We start from the raw sequence: 15,372 nt of genomic DNA, 5'->3' as shown, positions 1-15,372 counted from the left end.
CTTTGTTTTCTACACAAACTGGTAAGATCACGTAGGCCAAGATCACATTCTGGAATTAATATGATCAATCAGTTAGCAGCTCAAAATTTAGCAGATGGTTGAAACGACAATAATGTTCAGCTCTGAGGTATTAATGTAACATTATCTTACTGTTATTGGAGTAATAGTTTGCCATGATGCACTGCACTGAGAGCTGTTTCTAATATTTTGCCCTTACAGGTAAACAATCATGTCCAGACTGCTGATATTGGCCCTGTGTGTGCTGCTCTTATCCACAATGACACCCAGCTCAGAGGCCAGTCATGGTCAAGGTGGTGAAATCCACAGAAGGGGTTCGACTGGAGGAGGCGGAAGCAGATCTACAAAAATGAGTGGTGGCTACAGTGGAGGATATGGTGGAGGGAGTGGAACAAGGACGGGGGCAATCAGGCCAATTCCAAGGGCCCCTGACAGACAGAAAAAAAGTGGTTATCGATATTGACTGGCCACCCCCCATATCTGATGAAAAACTTTGTTGGTGCCTTATCACACATATCCTGACAGCGCTTAGCAGCAGCCAGAGTGCTAAAATGCTGCCCATTACAAAAATGAAATGTGATTTTCAAAAAAGGGAAAACCGAAAGGAGAGAGAAGAGAGCGGAGAGTTGCTGTAGCCTGCCTTGGTGCTGCTTGGTGAATGACAGCAAGTTGTCCGACAACTGTGGGGAAGGAAGTGATTCTGTAATGATCACTCACTAATTGAGCAAAATTGGAAGGAGTCAGAAAAGTCTTGCATTGCACTCTAATTCTTGTCCAGGGTGCTACTCTCATGGAGAAGAAATACAATAAATGTTGGTGTTCATCTTAACATCCAAAATGTGTGCTTTTTTATTCAGGCAAGTAATTCATTGTATTGATAAAAGTATTAGGTAAAGTGACCATGGAAGAAAATATATGACATGTATCACTACGAGTATCACTAATTCTGGGATATCCTAATGTACTGATGTACTTTTATATGTACACTGAAACCTTTTTTCACCCATAAGGCCACCTTAGCGCTTACACAGCCATGCAAGCTTAGAAGTCATTAAGATAGTTAGCAAACATTTGTGAAAGCATTAATAATCCCGGTGGCTGGTAAAATGAGTTATGTAATGATGACACCTTAGCATCTCATCTTAGTCAAAAATATTAATGCTCAGAACAGAATATCAAAATGATATTCCATCATTGGGCAGTATTAAGTCAATATTAAGTATTAAGTCAACATTAGAGCAGGTATTAAAGTCTTACTGTCAGTGGTAGAGCATCTTTCTGCTCACTCCAACGCCAACGTGCATCATCTCAACTGCTTTGTGTTCTCCTCCAACTGGTAAGATCACGTAGACCAGGGATCACATTCTGAAATTAAAATGAAACTATCAATTCAGTTTTGAGGTATTAATATAACAATATTTTATTGTTATGGAGCTGTTTCTAATATTTTTCCCTTACAGGTAAACAATCATGTCCAGACTGCTGATATTGGCCCTGTGTGTGCTGCTCTTATCCACAATGACACCCAGCTCAGAGGCCGGACATGGTCAAGGAGGAGGAGGTGGTGGAGGCTATAATGGGGCTTTGGGGGTAGACCTCCAGAGAAGCTTGGCAAAAAAGCCAGTCCGTATCGGGTACGGTGGCTATAGAGGAGGAGGAGGAGGATGGGGAGGAGGAGGATGGGGAGGAGGAGGAGGTCGAGGACGAGGAGGACGACGAGGAGGAGAGGAGGAGGAGGAGAAGGAGGGAGCGGGCAGAGTTCCAGATAAGAATTCCAAAAAATAAGCAAACATTAAAACATGATTTTACTCAGGGTTGAGAATCTTTTTTTTATTGTTAGAAAATGATCCAAAAAAATCTCTTTGTTTTTACTTCTCTTTGGCGGTAAAAGTTAAATATCCACATTGACCAAAACATAAACATCTGTATTGACCTCCCATATCTGGATGAAATATTTTGGTCTTGCCTTGTCACACAGACCTATGACAGTAGTGATGTAAATTCTGTCTCTTTTTAGACAGCCGCTTCTTTTGGCTCGGCCTGGCTCTTTCAGCTCCCAAGTGTCTTAATGTGTGTCCAAATCATGTGTATTGTGTAAAATGAATTGAATGTGTCCTGCTGCTGATTATCTCAAAGATGCTTCTGTCTCGACCTGCACACACACACACACACACACACACAATGAAGGAGGTGACGTCATGAAAACCCACGTTTTCAAAAGTCAACAGGTGAGTTGAATGGAAAATTTTTCTTGTATTTGGTAATCAATACGCCCTCTCCCATATTGTTCGATGGTCCTTGAATGCACCATGTAACTTTAGTTACTAAAGTTACATACATACATGCATACGTTTGTATCCCGTCAGCTCGATTTTTCCCTTACAGGTAAACAATCATGTCCAGACTGCTGATATTGGCCCTGTGTGTGCTGCTCTTATCCACAATGACACCCAGCTCAGAGGCCCAACGTATACGTACAGCTCCTCTGAACGGCGGAGAACCTTTCAAAATCCTTGACCCCAAGGAGACTGAACCAGCCCGAGAGCTAGTTAGTGGCCTAAAACTGACTAAAAAGAAGTGATGCTATAATGATGACTTACGAATTGAGCAAAATTGGAAGGAGTCAGAAAAGTCTTGCATTGCACTCTAATTCTTGTTCAGGGTGCTACTCTTATGGAGAAGAAATACAATAAATGTTGGTGTTCATCTTATCATCCAAAATGTGTGTTTTTTTTATTCAGGCAAGTAATTCATTGTATTGATAAAAGTATTAGGTAAAGTGACCATGGAAGAAAATATATGACATCGTGTATCACTAATTCTGGGATATCCTAATGTACTGATGTACTTTTATATGTACACTGAAACCTTTTTTCACCCATAAGGCCACCTTAGCGCTTACACAGCCATGCAAGCTTAGAAGTCATTAAAATGGTTAGCAAACATTTGTGAAAGCATTAATAATCCCGGTAGCTGGTAAAATGAGTTATGTAATGATGACAACTTAGCATCTCATCTTAGTCAAAAATATTAATGCTCAGAACAGAATATTAATATGATATTCCATCATTGGCCAGTATTAAGTCAATATTAAGTATTAAGTCAACATTAGAGCAGGTATTAAAGTCTTACTGTCAGTGGTAGAGCATCTTTCTGCTCACTCCAACGCCAACGTGCATCATCTCAACTGCTTTGTGTTCTCCTCCAACTGGTAAGATCACGTAGACCAGGGACCACATTCTGAAATTAAAATGAAACTATCAATTCAGTTTATTTTTCCCTTACAGGTAAACAATCATGTCCAGACTGCTGATATTGGCCCTGTGTGTGCTGCTCTTATCCACAATGACACCCAGCTCAGAGGCCTTCCATGGTCAAGGAGGAGGAGGTGGTGGAGGATATAAAGGAGCTTTGGGGGTAGAACTCCAGAGAAGCTTGGCAAAAAAAATGCTCTGTATTGTGTATGGTACCTATGCTAGAAGAGGAGGAGGAGGAGGAGGAAGAGGAGGAGGAGAAGGAGGAGAAGGAGGAGGAGCAGGAGCAGGAGCAGGAGGAGGAGGAGGAGGAGGAGGAATTGGGAGTCCCAGATGAGGTTTCCAAAAATAAGTAAACATTAAAACATGATTTTACTCAGTGTTGAGAATGTTTTTTTATAGTTAGAAAATGATCCAAAACAATCTCTTTGTTTTTACTTCTCTTTGGCGGTAAAAGTTAAATATCCACATTGACCAAAACATAAACATCTGTATTGACCTCCCATATCTGGATGAAATATTTTGGTCTTGCCTTGTCACACAGACCTATGACAGTAGTGATGTAAATTCTGTCTCTTTTGAGACAGCCGCTTCTTTTGGCTCGGCCCGGCTCTTTCAGCTCCCAAGTGTCTTAATGTGTGTCCAAATCATGTGTATTGTGTAAAATGAATTAGGAATGTAAAAAAAAAGATTGGAATTGATTTATTTAAATCCTTAATGGACAGTTACAAAGGATAAATAATATTATATAGTATAAAAACAAAGACCCGTCGCAGTTGTAGTAGGTCACACTCCCAAGCTTTCCCAAGGACTTCTGGACAGCTGCCGAACCCCACTTTCTAATTTTGTTGATTTAGAAATTGATAATAAATAAATCAACTACTTGAGCTACTTGAAAAGTGGTTAGGAGCTACTGGTAGCTCACAAGCTACTGGTTGGAGACCCCTGACTTACCATGTATGAACGAGTGGTAAAGTAAGTCTGTGTTTACTTCACAGCGCAGACAATTTCGGCTCAACATCAATAGTGGAAATGTGGCTATTACCCATTTTTTGTGGGACTATTTGTATTAAAAACACAAAAACACTGTTTGCGGTGAAAAAGGCTATTAGCAACTCCGGACATCAGTGAGCTTGTCATTTGCATGCATGCAGGGAACGATCACTTCGCCAAGAGTGACTTCCTGACTACAAGAATACCAAAGTCTGTTGCAGGCAAATTAATTACTCTGTAAAAGAACTTCCATAAACATGCTAGGGTGGGAAAGCATGCTCAAAATTCAGCAGATGGTTGAAACAACAATAATGTTCAGTTCTGAGGTATTAATGTAACATTATCTTACTGTTATTGGGGTAACAGTTTGCCATGATGCACTGCACTGAGAGCTGTTTCTAATATTTTTCCCTTACAGGTAAACAATCATGTCCAGACTGCTGATATTGGCCCTGTGTGTGCTGCTCTTATCCACAATGACACCCAGCTCAGAGGCCCAACGTATACGTACAGCTACTATGAACGGCGGAGAACCTTTCAAAATCCTTGACCCCAAGGAGACTGAAACAGCCCGAGAGCTAATTAATGGCCTAAAACTGGCTAAAAGGAAGTGATGCTATCATGATGACTTACGAATTGAGCAAAATTGGAAGGAGTCAGAAAAGTCTTGCATTGCACTCTAATTCTTGTCCAGGGTGCTACTCTTATGGAGAAGAAATACAATAAATGTTGGTGTTCATCTTATCATCCAAAATGTGTGCTTTTTTATTCAGGCAAGTAATTCATTGTATTGATAAAAGTATTAGGAAAAGTGACCATGGAAGAAAATATATGACATTGCGTATCGCTAATTCTGGGATATCCTAATGTACTGATGTACTTTTGTATGTACACTGAAACCTTTTTTCACCCATAAGGCCACCTTAGCGCTTACACAGCCATACAAGCTTAGAAGTCATTAAGATGGTTAGCAAACATTTGTGAAAGCATTAATAATCCCGGTGGCTGGTAAAATGAGTTATGTAATGATGAAACCTTAGCATCTCATCTTAGTCAAAAATATTAATGCTCAGAACAGAATATTATTAATATGATACATATATATATATATATATATATATATATATATATATATATATATATATATATATATATATATATATATATATATATATATATATGATATTCCATCATTGGCCAGTATTAACTCAATATGAAGTATTAAGTCAACATTAGAGCAGGTATTAAAGTCTTACTGTCAGTGGTAGAGCATCTTTCTCCTCACTCCAACGCCAACGTGCATCATCTCAACTGCTTTGTTTTCTACTCCAACTGGTAAGATCACGTAGACCATGGACCAGATTCTGAAATTAAAATGAAACTATCAATCAGTTAATAATGTTCAGTTTTGAGGTATTAATATAACAATATGTTATTGTTATGGTGCTGTTTCTAATATGTTGCCCTTAGAGGTAAACAATCATGTCCAGACTGATGACATTGGCCCTGTGTGTGCTGCTCTTATCCACAATGACACCCAGCTCAGAGGCCAGTCATGGTCAAGGTGGTGAAATCCACAGAAGGGATTCGACTCGAGGAGGCGGAAGCAGATCTACAAAAAGACTGCTCAATTCAAGAAGAGGTGGCTACGGTGGAGGATATGGTGGAGGGAGTTCAACAAGGACAGGGGTAGTCAGGAAAATTCCAAGGGCCCCTGACAGACAGAAAAAAAGTGATTATCGATATTGACTGGCCACCCCCCATATCTGATGAAAAACTTTGTTGGTGCCTTATCACACATATCCTGACAGCGCTTAGCAGCAGCCAGAGTGCTAAAATGCTGCCAATTACTAAAATGAAATCCGATTTTCAAAAAAGGGAAAACAGAAAGGAGAGAGAAGAGAGCAGAGAGTTGCTGTAGCCTGCCTTGGTGCTGCTTGGCGAATGACAGCAAGTTGTCCGACAACTGTGGGAAAGGAAGTGATTCTGTAATGATCACTAACTAATTTTATGGAGAAGAAATACAATAAATGTTGGTGTTCATCTTATCATCCAAAATGTGTGCTTTTTTATTCAGGCAAGTAATTCATTGTATTGATAAAAGTATTAGGTAAAGTGACCATGGAAGAAAATATATGACATCGTGTATCACTAATTCTGGGATATCCTAATGTACTGATGTACTTTTGTATACTGAAACCTTTTTTCACCCATAAGGCCACCTTAGCGCTTACACAGCCATGCAAGCTTAGAAGTCATTAAGATGGTTAGCAAATATTTGTGAAAGCATTAATAATCCCGGTGGCTGGTAAAATGAGTTATGTAATGATGAAACCTTAGCATCTCATCTTAGTCAAAAATATTAATGCTCAGAACACAATATTATTAATATGATATTCCATCATTGGGCAGTATTAAGTCAATATTAAGTATTAAGTCAACATTAGAGCAGGTATTAAAGTCTTACTGTCAGTGGTAGAGCATCTTTCTGCTCACTCCAACGCCAACGTGCATCATCTCAACTGCTTTGTGTTCTCCTCCAACTGGTAAGATCACGTAGACCAGGGATCACATTCTGAAATTAAAATGAAACTATCAATTCAGTTTTGAGGTATTAATATAACAATATGTTATTGTTATGGTGCTGTTTCTAATATTTTGCCCTTACAGGTAAACAATCATGTCCAGACTGCTGATATTGGCCCTGTGTGTGCTGCTCTTATCCACAATGACACCCAGCTCAGAGGCCAAACGTAGACGTACAGCCACTATTAATGACGGGGAACCTTTCAAAATCGCTGAAACTGAAGCTGCCGGACAGCAAGTTGTCCGACAACTGTGGAGAAACAAATGATGCTGTAATGATCACTCACTAAGTGAGCAAGGAAGGAGTCAGAAAAGTCTTGCATTGCACTCTAATTCTTGTCCAGGGTGCTAGTGCTACTTTTGTGGAGAAGAAATACAATAAATGTTGTTCATCTCATCATTCAAAATGTGTGCTTTTTTTTAAGCAGGAAAATCATTTTATTTGTTGGCTAAAAGTACTAAGTAAAGGGACCAAGGAAGAAAATATACATTATGTACGTATATACACAAGTCTACATCCCTACACACAGAGGGGCAACAGCCATGCAAGCTGAGAAGATGAGAAAGTGGAATAAAAATTGTTATCAAAACACAATCTGTTGGCTGGAAATATGAGTTATGTAATGATGACACCTTAGCATCTCATTAATATGACATTAACAATGCTCAGAAGAAAATATTGATATAATACTCCATCATTGGCCAATTCAAGTGTTAAGTCAACATTAGAGCAGGTATTAAAGTCTTACTGTCAGTGGTAGAGCATCTTTCTACTCACTCCAACGCCAACGTGCTGCTTCAGTTATCAGCCTTGATGAGCATCAGTTTGTTTTCGACTCCAGCTGGTAAGATCACATAGGCCAAACGTCACATTTTGAAACTAAAATTAAACTATCAATCAGTTAGCAGCTCAACATAAAAACCTCAGGTATTAATGTAACAGTATGTTAGAGTACAGTATGTTTATTATGGTGGTAATCATTTGATTTTTCCCTTACAGGTAAACAATCATGTCCAGACTGCTGATATTGGCCCTGTGTGTGCTGCTCTTATCCACAATGACACCCAGCTCAGAGACCGGAGAAGGTCAAGGAGGAGGTGGTGGAGGCCTCCAGAGAAGCTCTAAAAAAAAAGCCGCCCCCCATCGGGTACCATGGAGGGGAGGTGCCTATGGTGGAGGAGGAGGAGGAATGGGAGTCCCAGATAAGGTTTCCAAAAGACAGTAAACATTAAAACATGATTTTACTCAGGGTTGAGAATCTTTTTTTATAGTTAGAAAATGATCCAAAACAATCTTGTGTATTTGGTAATCAATACGCCCTCTCCCACATTGTTCGATGGTCCTTGAATGCACCATGTAACTTTAGTTACTAAAGTTACATGCATACATGCATACGTTTGTATCCCGTCAGCTAGTTTGCTGCTACTATTAACTGTACATCCATTGTCGTCTTCACGGTAAGCTCGTATGTGAGATAATCGCCACCAGCCCAGACTCTGGCTTATTGTTTAAGACAACCGGTTGCTAGGTCTGCAATACCTGTTGCATGTATCTCTAATCGATTCATCTATCGATCCAGGAGGCTGCTGCAGCCGTATCTCTTTCTTGTCAAACCTGATATCCACACCTGAGAAAAGAGTCAACAACCTGACTGGTGATCTGTTTAATGATGAGATGTTGGCATCTCAGCTTGGTCAAACACGTTAATATTCCATTAATCATGCTGAAAAACAAATGCATTGCCAATTCAAGTGTTAAGTCAACATTAGAGCAGGTATTAAAGTCTTACTGTCAGTGGTAGAGCATCTTTCTGCTCCCTCCAACACCAACGTGCTGTTTCAGTCGATGTGAAGAAGTGAGTGAAGCATAGTCTCAACAACTTTGTTTCCCGACTCAAACAGGTAAGATCACTTCGATTGACTTCAATTCTGGAATTAAAATTAATCAGTCAGTCAGTTAGCAGCTCAGAATTTAGCGAATGAATGAAATGATAATAAAAGAAGTATTAACGTGACAGTATGTTTATTACAGCGGTAGATTTTTCCCTTACAGGTAAACAATCATGTCCAGACTGCTGATATTGGCCCTGTGTGTGCTGCTCTTATCCACAATGACACCCAGCTCAGAGGCCAAACGTATACGTACACCCACTATTAACGGCGGGGAACCTTTCAAAATCGCTGAAACTGAAGCTGCCGGACAGCAAGTTGTCCGACAACTATGGAGAAACAAATGATGCTGTAATAATCACTCACTAAGTGAGCAAAATTGGAAGGAGTCAGAAAAGTCTTGCATTGCACTCTAATTCTTGTCCGGGGTGCTAGTGCTACTTTTACGGAGAAGAAATACAATAAATGTTGTTCATCTAATCATTCAAAATGTGTGCTTTTTTTTTTAGCAGGAAAATCATTGCATGCAAGCTGAGAAGATGAGAAAGTGGAATAAAAATTGCTATCAAACAATCTGTTGGCTGGAAATATGAGTTATGTAAGGATGACACCTTAATATGACATTAACAATGCTTAGAAGAAAATATTGATATTATACTCCACCATTGGCCAATTCAAGTATTAAGTCAACATTAGAGCAGGTATTAAAGTCTTACTGTCAGTGGTAGAGCATCTTTCTACTCACTCCAACGCCAACGTGCTGCTTCAGTATCAGCCTTGATGAGCATCAGTTTGTTTTCGACTCCAGCTGGTAAGATCACATAGGCCAAAGGTCACATTCTGAAACTAAAATTAAACTATCAATCAGTTAGCAGCTCAACATAAAAACCTCAGGTATTAATGTAACAGTATGTTAGAGTACAGTATGTTTATTATGGTGGTAATCATTAGATTTTTCCCTTACAGGTAAACAATCATGTCCAGACTGCTGATATTGGCCCTGTGTGTGCTGCTCTTATCCACAATGACACCCAGCTCAGAGGCCGGACATGATCAAGGTAGAGGTAGTGGAGGCTATAAAGGGGCTTTGGGGGTAAAAGCTTGGCAAAAAAGCCGGTCCGTATCGGGTACGGTGGCTATAGTGGAGGAGGAGCAGGAGGAGGAAGAGGAGGGGGAGGATGGGGAGGAGGAAGAGGAGGAAGAGCGGAGGAGTAGTCCCAGATAAGAATTCAAAAAAAAAGTAAACATTAAAACATGATTTTACTCAGGATTGAGAATGTTTTTTTTATAGTTAGAAAATGATCCAAAACAATCTCTTTGTTTTTACTTCTCTTTGGCGGTAAAAGTTAAATATCCACATTGACCAAAACATAAACATCTGTATTGACCTCCCATATCTGGATGAAATATTTTGGTCTTGCCTTGTCACACAGACCTATGACAGTAGTGATGTCTCTTTTTAGACAGCCGCTTCTTTTGGCTCGGCCCGGCTCTTTCAGCTCCCAAGTGTCTTAATGTGTGTCCAAATCATGTGTATTGTGTAAAATGAATTAGGAATGTAAAAAATGATTGGAATTGATTATTTAAATCATCAATGAACAGTTGCAAAAGATGTCAATTTGTCAATTTAGGAATTGATAATAAATAAATCAACCTTTTGGAGCGCTACTTGAAAAGTGTTTAGGAGCTACTGGTTGGAGAACCTCGATTTTCCATGTATGAACGAGTGGTAACGTAAGTGTTTACTTCATAGTGCAGACAATTTCGTCACAACATCAATAGTGGAAACGTGGCTATTACTGTCAAGATCAGGGCTCTTTGGCTTTGCGGTGCGACCCCAGAATGCAGAGAACAGGAGCAAATGCAGGTAAAAGCTTTGAATTTGATAATAGCGGCAGCAGGATACAGCAACAGAGAAGGGCAGAGCAACCAACAATAATGAGCCCACAAAGGGGAGAAGCACACACCTGAACTAAATAGGTAACAGAAATAAGGAACAGGTGTGGGTGATAATTGCAACACAGGGAAAAACGTGGCAAAGCAGGAAGTGCATGCAAAATAACGGTGTCCAAACAGAAACTAAAGCCAAAGAAGGTAACATAAACAAACTGTCACACGGGAGCCTACACAGGGCGTGACAATTACACGTTTTTTGCGGGACTACCTGCATTTAAAAAACACTGTAGACACACTGTTAGCAGTGGAAAAAGGCTGTTAGCAACTCCGGACATCGGTGAGCTTGTCATTTGCAAGCAGGGAACGATTACTTCCCAAGAGTGACTTCCTGACTACAAGAATACCATAGTCTGTTGCAGGCAAATGAATTACTCTGTAAAAGAACTTCCATAGACATGCAAGGGTGGTAAAGTGTTACCGGCACCAGACCTACGGGTAATCTGGACCGGCAGCGAGGGTTACACAGGCCAGGGGACACTGCGTAACCTGTGGATTAACAGAGAGAAGACCACGTTAGCATCTTCCTCATGCCTTGCGCCTTTATTTCTGACCTGCGCATTATAATAAACAATAAACAAATGAATACACAATCACATATCCCTCAATCTCAATAAGCGTTTCAGTTAAGGTGCGGTTTATTTCCCTCTCATACAACATTTCACAAATAAAATAGCAAATTATGTAAACAAACTAAAAAGAAATGATACAAAACATTCTTCCTTAGGACAACTAAAAACACATGACTCTAAAATAATTTAACAGAAGCTAAATAAGGTTAACATTAACATAACAACACAAATTATACATTTCTACATATTTCACTCACTCACACGCCTGATTAGCATCACTCATTTACTCTGAGCGGGAGCAACAGAAATGTGAAAGTAGCTAAACATAGAGCCTCTTGCCAGGAAAACAACTTTACTCACATCTGGCTTGTCGAAACAGGATAATAAACAGGATAATATGTCAAAAATGTCAAAAATCTAGATATTACTGAATACTTAATGCCATTTTATAACAAATACACTTAAATAGAAACTACTATATGGTGTTTCTTAGTTAGCATAGCAACACAGTCGGTCTCTTGGCATCGAGGCAACACTCGTTAACTGTAATACAGTCTCCAATACACTCATACACATCACAAAAACACTCAACATTGTACTCACACGTCATAGACAAAACTAGCAAACTAATATTTTCATTACCTGTGGATTAACAGAGAGGGGACCACATTAGCACATGTGCCTTGCTCCTTTATTTCTGACCTGCGCATGGGAAGAGCGTACACGCATGGGCTCTCCAATTGATCAACAATTGGAGCCAGATCGCCACCTACTGGCAAAACTGTGTAACTGACCCTCAACATATGAACAGAGTTGTTCAATAGAAAACAAAAAATAGAGGGGGTGTCTGTTAACACAATAACAAAAGATGCGGCATTCAAACGATTACAAGAGCATGGAGGAACAGCTGAGAAAAGAGTCAACCACATGACTGGTGACAATATTTGTGTAATAACAATGAGATGTTGGCATCTCAGCTTGGGTCCAACACATTAATATTCCATTAGTCAAACTGAAAACCGAATGTGGTTCATCATTGGCCAATTCAAGTATAAAGTCAACATTAGAACTGGTATAAAGTCGTAGTGTCAGTGGTACACCATCTTTCTGCTCACTCAACACCAACGTGTGGAGGGAAGAAGTGAGTGGAGCATCATCTCAGCATCTTTGTTTTCTACACAAACTGGTAAGATCACGTAGGCCAAGATCACATTCTAGAATTAAAATGATCCATCAGTCAGCAGCTCAAAATTTATCGGATGGTTGAAACCACAATAATGTTCAGTTCTGAGGTATTAATGCAACATTATCTTACTGTTATTGGGGTAATAGTTTGCTGTGATGCACTGTACTGAGAGCTGTTTTTCATATTTTGCCCTTACAGGTAAACAATCATGTTGAGACTGCTGACATTGGCCCTGTGTGTGCTGCTCTTATCCACAATGACACCCAGCTCACAAGCCGTACATGGTCAAGGAGGAGGTGGTGGAGGCAATGAAGGGGCTTTGGGTGGAGGCCTCCAGAGAAGCTCTGAAAAAAAGCCGCTCCCTTTTGGGTATGGTAGAGGAGGTGATGGAGAGAACAGACGTGGTTGGAGTCTACATGGCAGAAGCAGTTCTGCAAAAAAAAAACACATATCTGGAATATTGGCCAATCTGGGTGAAGGAGTTGGACCAGCAGCAAAGGGAGCCATCACAAAAGCCACTCTGAGGTCTGCCCGTGGGTATGGCTATGGTAGAGGATATAGGCGCCGTATGGCGGGGGGAAGTTTGGACATTTCGAAGGGCCCTTGACAGACAGAGGTTCCAAAAGTTATTTAAATAAAGTTTCTAATATTTAAATATCATTTGTTGCCAAGTTTTAATGTGGCCCTCTCTGTCCGTATCTGTACTGACCTGTCCACCTTCAAGACTCATTTCCTTTATTGTACATTGTATTGATTTCATTGCTTGCTTTATAAAGTAAGCAGAGAGTATAGGATTGTTATTATTCCATCATTTGACAAGTCCACATTAGAACAGGTATTAAAGTCTTACTGTCAGTGGTACAGTATCTTTCTACTCACTCCAACGATGAACTGAGTAGAGCATCATCTCAGCGACTTTTTTTTCTACACAAATTGGTAATCACGTAGGCCAAGATCACATTCTGGAATTACAATGAAACTATTAATCCGTTAGCAGCTCAAAATTTACCAGATGATTGAAACGATAAACCTTTGAGAGCTGTTTCTAATATTTTGCCCTTACAGGTAAACAATCATGTCCAGACTGATGACATTGGCCCTGTGTGTGCTGCTGTTATCCACAATGACACCCGGCTCAGAGGCCAGACATGGTCAAGGCGGTGAAATCGACAGAAGGGGTTCGGTTAGAGGAGCCGGGAGCAGTTTTGGAAACAGACCGCCCATTTCAGTGAACGATGGATACAGGGGAGGGCGCGCAACAAGGGCGAGGGCAGACAGGCGAATTCCAAAGGCCCCTGACCAACAGAAAAATTAAAATATAATTTTATTATCTTGGTTGAGAATGTTTTTGGTCTCACTTTTCAATAAAGTAAACAAAAATGTAGTAGTTACTGAAGAACAAATGAATAACTAATGAGTGGTGGTTAGGGTTAGGTCAGTTCCTCATTAACTACTGTCATTTTGTGTATCTTATTTGAAAGTGTTACCATGTTTCTCAACTATACAGTAGTTATAAAATGCTGATCAAAAAGCAAAGTCTTTCTTTTTGTTTTTAATTGTTTTTGTCAGTAAAAGTCCAATATCCACATTGCCATGTTTGCCATGTTTTAATGTGCACCTCTGGTTGAATTTGCCTGGAACTGCTCTTGCACAAACACAGGAGAAAGTGACAATCATGTTTTCAAAATGTAACTTGGCAAAAAAAAAACAGGTGCTGTATTGTAAACTTCTTAGCCTTATATCTTTTGTTTTTGCTTGTGTTTGTCTCCTCCAATTAAACAAGTGGAACAGTACAGTATATCCAGTTTGGGATGCCAGGCTAATGTATCTGTACACTGTAACTCAGAGACTGTACAAAGAGGAGTGGGCCTCTTCAGTCAAAAGCTCCTGTTGGGTGCACAAGACTATATTTTGCGGGCGGAACCCCTTTTGTGGAGCAGTGATTAAAGATTGGTGTCTCAGAGGTCCCATGGTAGCGTACTGGAAGTGTGTTAGCCAGAATCTAGCCTTGATGCTGGAATTTAGACAGTTTAAAGTAAGCCCTACTGGGAGAGAGCGACCACCAGAAAAAGCAACATAACACACAAGCAATGATGTGCAGTCAGTGATTCTTGGCTGCAGTGCTTTCAGTAGTGTATGTAAAGGTTCTATGTGTTGCCATTTATACAGCAACGCAATGCAACACAACGCAATGCAACACAACGCAATGCAACACAACGCAATGCAACACAACGCAATGCAACGCAATGATATAAGCAAACTGTAATGCAAGCAAACACACAGAGCAGGACAGTACCCCCACCCTCAAGAACAGATCCCAGACGTCCTAAAATCCAAATTCAAAAGAGGAGTGGATGGTGGGAGGACAGGTGGTGGGTCGCTGTATTAGTATGTACACTGAAACCTTTTTCACCTATAAGGCCACCTTAGCACTTACACAGCCATGCAAGCTTAGAAGTCATTAAAATGTGAAGGTGGGGTGGAGAAAAGATTGTTAGCAAACATTTGTGAAAGCATTAATCATCCCGGTGGCTGGTAAAATGAGTTATGTAATGAGGACACCTTAGCATCTCAGCTTAGTCAAAAATATTAATGCTCAGAACAGAATATAATTAATATGATATTGCATCATTGGCCAGTATTAAGTCAATATTAAGTCTTAAGTCAACATTAGAGCAGGTATTAAAGTCTTACTGTCAGTGGTAGAACATCTTTCTGCTCACTCCAACGCCAACGTGCATCATCTCAACTGCTTTGTGTTCTCCTCCAACTGGTAAGATCACGTAGACCAGGGATCACATTCAGGAATTAAAATGAAACTATCAATCAGTTAATAATGTTCAGTTTTGAGGTATTAATATAACAATATGTTATTGTTATGGTACTGTTTCTCATATTTTTCCCTTACAGGTAAACAATC

General features: G+C 40.0%; 1 long non-coding RNA gene across 2 annotated transcripts; it reads right to left on the bottom strand.

The window, feature by feature from the left end:
* Positions 1 to 8,252: 8,252 nt before the first annotated feature.
* Positions 8,253 to 12,517, bottom strand: LOC131128275 (uncharacterized). Of its 2 annotated transcripts, XR_009129617.1 has the most exons (5): positions 11,909 to 12,517; positions 11,131 to 11,183; positions 9,458 to 9,549; positions 8,642 to 8,780; positions 8,253 to 8,479 (listed from the first exon to the last, which is right to left on the bottom strand). It is a non-coding gene; the product is annotated as an uncharacterized LOC131128275 (long non-coding RNA). The 2 variants fall into 2 exon arrangements; XR_009129616.1 differs by having other exon boundaries at positions 9,458 to 11,183.
* Positions 12,518 to 15,372: the final 2,855 nt, after the last annotated feature.

This window comes from Doryrhamphus excisus, chromosome 4 (genome assembly GCF_030265055.1).
Source record: "Doryrhamphus excisus isolate RoL2022-K1 chromosome 4, RoL_Dexc_1.0, whole genome shotgun sequence".
Taxonomy (NCBI): domain Eukaryota; kingdom Metazoa; phylum Chordata; class Actinopteri; order Syngnathiformes; family Syngnathidae; genus Doryrhamphus; species Doryrhamphus excisus.
This window is presented reverse-complemented; position numbering and strand designations above follow the sequence as displayed.